Below are 6,181 nucleotides of genomic sequence, written 5' to 3' on the forward strand. Positions count from 1 at the left end.
GGAGATGAGGAGGAGGAGGAGGGAGAGTAGGAGGCGGATGAGTTCGAGAAGGAAGAGGGGGAGTAGGGGGTGGGGGGGAGGAAAAGGAGGAGAGATTGGGATAAAGGGGAAGAGGAGAAGGAGGAGGAAGAGGAAGAGGAGGAGATTGGGATAATGAGAATAAGGAGGGAGAGCTACAGGAAGGGAGGAATAGGAGGAGGTAGAAGTAAAAGAAGGAGGAAGAGGAGGAGGTGGAGGTAAAAGGAAGAGGAGAAGGAGAGGAAGAATGAGGAGGAAAAGGATGAGGATGAAGAGACGGAAGTGAAGAAGGTTCGAAAAGGGGAAAAGGAGAAAGAGAAGGAAAAGGAAGAAGAGAAGAGAAAGATGATGATGATGATGAGGAGGAGGAGGAGTAAGAAGAGGATAGTGGCGAGAGAAGCAGGAGCAGGAGCAGTAGCAGGAGCAGTAGGGGGAGCAGGAGCAGGTGCGTAGACCGTTGAGGAAGGGGGAGGGGGAAGGGGAGAGGGGGGGGTTGTAGGTGTAAGGGACAGAAAGGTAAATAAAGGGTAATTATCTGTTGTTAATGACCCCCTTCCTCCTCTCCTCCTCCTCCTCCTCCTCCTCCGCACCCTTCCTCTTCCCCCTCCCCTCCACCTGTCCTCTCCTCCATAACCTCCTACACTTCCCCCTTCTCCTCCTCCTACTCCCCCTTTCTCCGTTTCTTCCTCCTCTTCTCCCTTCTCTCTATTCACTTCCTCCTCCTTTTCCTCCTCCTCCTCCTCCTCCTGATTCTCATCCGCCTCTCATCCTCTTTACCCTTTTCGTCTTCCTTCTCTTCCTTTTTCTCCCCCTCCACCTTTCCCCCCTCCCTCCCCAAACCCTCTCTCTTTCTTCCCTCCCACCCACCCTCTCTCTCCCCTCCCCCACTCTCTCTTTTCTCCTTCCCTCCCTATCCCACCACCACCCCTCCCTCTCTCTCCTTATTCTTTCCCTCCCTCCTCTCCCTCCCAACCCCTTTTTTCGGTCTCTCCACCCCTCCATCTCACCCCCTTCCCTCCCTCCCTCCCTCCCACCCTTTCTCTCTCCTCCCTCCCTCTCTCCCTCCCACCCTTTCTCTCCCCTCCCTCCCTCCCTCCCACCCTTTCTCTCGCTCTCCCATCCCTCCCTCTCTCCTCCTCTTCCACCTATTATTATTTATTCTCTCCCCTCCCACCTCCTCCCTCCTCCCTCCCACTCCCCTCCCTCCGCCCCTCCCTCCACTCCACTCCCACCCTCCTCTCTCTCCCCTCCCTCCCACCCACCCTCTTCCTCTCTTCTCTCCCTCCCTCCCTCCCTCCCTCTCTCTCCCCTCCCTCCCTCCTTCCCACCCTTTCTCTCCCCTCCCTCCCTCTCTCCCTCCCTTCCACCCACCCTCTCTCTCTCCTCCCTCCCTCTCTCCCTCCCTCCCACCCACCCTCTTCTTCTCTTCTCTCCCTCCCTCCCTCCGCCCCTCCCTCCCTCCACCGCCCCTCCCTCCCTCCACCGCCCCTCCCTCCCTCCCTCCCTCTCCTCCCTCCCTCTCTCCCTCCTTCCCTCCCACCCTCTTCCTCTCCTCTCCTCCCTCCCTCCCTCCCTCCCTCCCTTCCCTCTCTTCCCTCCTTTTCTACCGGTCTACATCTTCTTTGTTTCGAGAGACGGACAGGAAGAGGGGGAAGGAAAGGGGAGGGGAGAGAGAGAGGGGAAAAAAAGGGGAGATTATTTAGCTCATTGTTGTAGATCTGGATGAAGGATTGCGGAGAGGGGAGAAGAGAGGCAGGAGAAGGGAAAGGAATGAAGGGAGAGGAATGGAGGGAGAGAGGAGATAGGGACTGGGGAGGGAAAGAAGGGAGACAGGAGAGGGGAGGGAATGAGGGGAGACGGGGAAAGGGAAGGGGGAGGGGGAAGGAATAAGGGGAAAAGGGAAGAGTGGGGATAGGGAAGGGGGAGTGAATGAGGGGAGAGGGGAGACAGGAAAGGGGGAGGGAATGAGGGGAAAGGGGGGGGGGATGAGGGGAGAGAATGGGGGAGGGGAAAAAGAAGGTGTAGGGGGAAAGAGGGTGGTTGGAAAGAGGGGAAAAAGGGGAGAGGGAAGAGGAGAGGGGAGGAAAGAAAGGGAAAGTTGAGGGAGGAAATAGGGGAGAGGAGAGGGGAGGAATAGTAGGGGGAGGGGGTGGTTAGAAAGAGAGGAAGTAAGAGGGAAAAGAAAGAGGGGAGAGAGGAGAGAGGAAACAGGGAAGGAAAGGAAATTAGAAAGGAAAGGAAAAAGGAAAGAGGGGAGAAGAAGAGGGGAGAGAAGAAAGCGGAAACTGAGGGGAAAGGGTTGAGGCTGCCAGATAGTCTATACTCTTTTTCTAGATCACGCTGAATTATGTACAAACATCTTCATCTGTCTAGCCTTACAGTTTATCATTCTGTTTATCTATCTAACTATTTATCTATTCATCTCTCTCTCTCTGTCTGTCTTTCTCTCTCTCTCTCTCTCTCTCTCTCTCTCTCTCTCTCTCTTTCTCTCGCTCTCTCTCTCTCTCTCTCTCCCTCCTCCCCCCTCTCTCTCTCTCTCTCTTCTCTCTCTCTCTCTCTCTCTCTCTCTCTCTCTCTCTCTCTCTTCCTCTCCTCTCGCTCATCTCTCTCTCACTCTCTCCTCTCTCCTCTCTCTCTCTCTCTCCTCCTCTCTCCTCACTCTCTCTCTTTCTCTCTCTCTCTCCACCCCCTTTCCCTCCGTCTCTCTCTCTCTCTTTTCCTCTCACTCTCCTCTCTCTCCACTCTCCCTCTCTCTCTCTCTCTCATCTCTTCTCTCCTCTCACACTCTCTCGTCCCGCCCCTCCCTCTCCTACTCCACTCACTCTCACCACACTCTCCTCATCTCTCTCTCTCTCACTATATATATATATATAATTATATACATATATATAACACACATATATGTACATTTATAAAGATATATAAATAGATAAATAAATAGCTAATATATATAATATAAATTATGAATGTGTGGTGTGTGTGTGTGTGGTGGTGTGTTGAGTGTGTAATATGTATATATTATATGTGTGTGTGTAAATAAATGTGTGCGCAAGTTATAAGTATAATAATTTATCTCTCTCTCCATCCATCCCCCCCTCGCACCCCCCCCTCCCTCCCTCCCGTATCCTCCTCCCTCTCACTCCCCTCCCTCTTCTATTCCCTCTCTTTGATCTGTCCGACTTCCTTCCCTCCCTCTATCCCCACTCCTTGTCCCTCCCAATCCCCCTTCCTCTCTTGCCCTTTCCGTCCATCTTTGCCGTGCTCCCTATTTCTCCTTCCTCCTCTCCTTCTCCCCCTGCCCATCCCTTCCTCATCCCCATCCCATCCCCATCCCTCCCCTCCCCATCCTCTCCCCTTATCCATCCCCTATCCTTCTCCCCCTCCCCTTCCCCATCCCCATCCCCCATCCCCTCCCTAATAATAATGATAATAACAACAACAATAATAACAATGATAATAATGATTATAATAATAATAATAATAATGATGATGATAATAATGATAATGATGGTGATGATAAGAATGGTAACAATGATAATAAAGAAAGTGATGATGTTAATAATAGAATTGATGATGACGATAATGACAACAATTATAATATTCTTTATTATGATAATAATAAGGATGATAATAACAATAATCAATAAAAAATACATCTAAAGATACCTACCCCAAGTAAACAACAAGAAAATCAACAAAAAACATCAAACAACAACACACAACAACAACACCAGTTGCCAAAAACATTTATTTCGTAACACCAGCGAGTATTAACCGCAGTTGCCATCAACCACCAGAGTAATTAATTTCAAGCGGCCTTTCTTTCTTCCCTGCCCGCCTTGTGACTCTTTTGTATAGGCCTATTCATCTAAAATAGGGGGGGGGGGGTTAGGAGTAGGGGGGGTAAGGGTAGGGAGAGGTAGGGAGGGGAGGGGAGGGTGTGTATGTGTGTGTGTGTGTTTGTTTATGTGTGATTGTGTGATTGTATTTGTTTGTTTGTTTATTTATGCGTGATTGTGTGTGTTGTGTGTGAATGTTTTTTTCTTCTTCTTTGTATGTGTAAATGTAAATGTTTGAGGTGTATGTTTGTGTGTTTGTGTCAATCTTAGCTTGAATGTGTGTGTTTGTTTATGTGTCTATAAGGTTCTTATCAGGTCTGTTTAAAATCTCTTTTGAAATGAACATCGTAAACAAATACCTGAATCAAATGAAAATAAAATCAATCTAATGCACACACACACACACACACACACACTCCCCCTCCTCTTCTTCTTCCTTTCCCCTCTCCTTCTCCCCTTCCCCCCCTTCACCACATCATCAATAACATCCTTGTTACCCCCCCTACTTGTCATTTCTTGTTCTCCTTCCCCCTCCCCCCTTCCCACCACCCCCTCTCTACTCCCATCCCCCCCCCTTCCCACCACCCCCCTTCTACTCCCCTCCCCTCCTCCCCTCTCTCCCTTCCCTCCTCCCCTCTCTGCCTTCCCTCCTCCCCTCTCTCCCTTCCCCCCTCCCCTCTCTCCCTTCCCTCCTCCCCTCTCTCCCTTCCCCCCTCCCCTCTCTCCCTCCCCTCCTCCCCTCTCTCCCTTCCCTCCTCCCCTCTCTGCCTTCCCCTCTCCTCCTTCTTCCTTCCCTCCTCCCCTCTCTGCCTTCCCCTCTCCTCCTCCCTCCTTCTATGCGCCCTCCTGATATCTACTTATGCTTAGTGTTTTGTGAAGGAGTATTTTGTTACTGCCAAGAGAGGAGGGTGGGGTGGGGGTGGGGGGGGTAGAGGGGGGAGAGTGGAGGAGAAACAGAGATAGGGGGGGGAGGGGAGGAGAAAGCGGGGGAAGGGGGGGATGGGGAAAGGAAAGAGGGGGATAGGGAAGGATTAGGGAGGCGAGGGGAAAGAGGGGAAGGAAGGAAAAAGATTTATCATTATTACTTTTATTATTGTTTCTATCATTATCATTATTACTATCATCATTATAATTATCATAATCATCCTTATAATCGTTATATTTACCACTATCATTATCATTACATTTTCTGTTCTCATTACAATTAATATCATTATCATAATTATCATTATCCTTACCATTATTAGTAGTACCCTTATTATAAAGATAACACTAATAATGTTAATGACAACGACTATACCAATTAGAACGATAACAATAGCAACAACAATTTCAATAGCAATAAACAAAAAAACAACAACAACAATAAACAGTTATAAAAACGTAAATATAAAAAATACGAAACAGACATATTTCCATCTATTTCAAAACTCCCTAAAGCCAACACCTTAATTACAAACATGATAAACTATCATCCACCGATTTATTATTAACACATGAGATTAACCCGAGGGAAAAGAGTCAATTAGCCGAAACCCAAAACAATTAATTTTTTATTTGTAGGTGAGCAATCGAGAGAACCTCGTTTTCTTTCAGGTCCCGATGGCAGGGGAGACTCTAGTAATCGGTGAGCAAACATGGGCTGGCTATTGGTTACTGGATAAGTTTTATTGTCAATGAAGTGTAATCATGAATGATGTATTTTATGGGTTTCTGTGTCACTAGATTTTGCTTTTCTTTTCTTTCTCTCTCTATTTATCCCTTTTTTTCTCTCTATCTCTCTGTCTCTGTCTCTATCTCTGTCTCTGTCTGTCTCTCTCTCTATTTCTCTCTCTCTCTCTCTCTCTCTCTCTCTCTCTCTCTCTCTCTCTCTCTCTCTCTCTCTCTCTCTCTCTCTCTCTCTCATTCTCTCTTTCTTTTTCTCTCTCTATTTATCACTCTTCTCTCTCTCTCTCTCTCTCTCTCTCTCTCTCTCTCTCTTATTCTCTCTCTCTCTCTATCACTCTCTCTCTTATTCTCTCTCTCCTTTTTTTCTCTCTCATTCTCTCTGTCTCTTTCTCTCTCTCTCTTTCTCTCTATTTCCATTTCTTTCTCTCTCTCTCTCTCTCTCTCTCTCTCTCTCTCTCTCTCTCTCTCTCTCTCTCTCTCTCTCTTTCTCTCTCTCTCTCTCTCTCTCTCTCTCTCTCTCTCTCTCTCTCTCTCTCTCTCTCTCTCTCTCTCTCTCTCTCTCTCTCTCTTGATAATAAAAATGACGATAATAAAAATGAAAATAATAAGTGCAATTCAAACAAAATAATTTTTAAAAAGTTGAACATAAATAGTAA

The sequence above is a fragment of the Penaeus japonicus genome, unplaced genomic scaffold (assembly GCF_977035675.1).
Source record: "Penaeus japonicus unplaced genomic scaffold, GWHDUDI00000001_assembly GWHDUDI00000026, whole genome shotgun sequence".
NCBI lineage: Eukaryota > Metazoa > Arthropoda > Malacostraca > Decapoda > Penaeidae > Penaeus > Penaeus japonicus.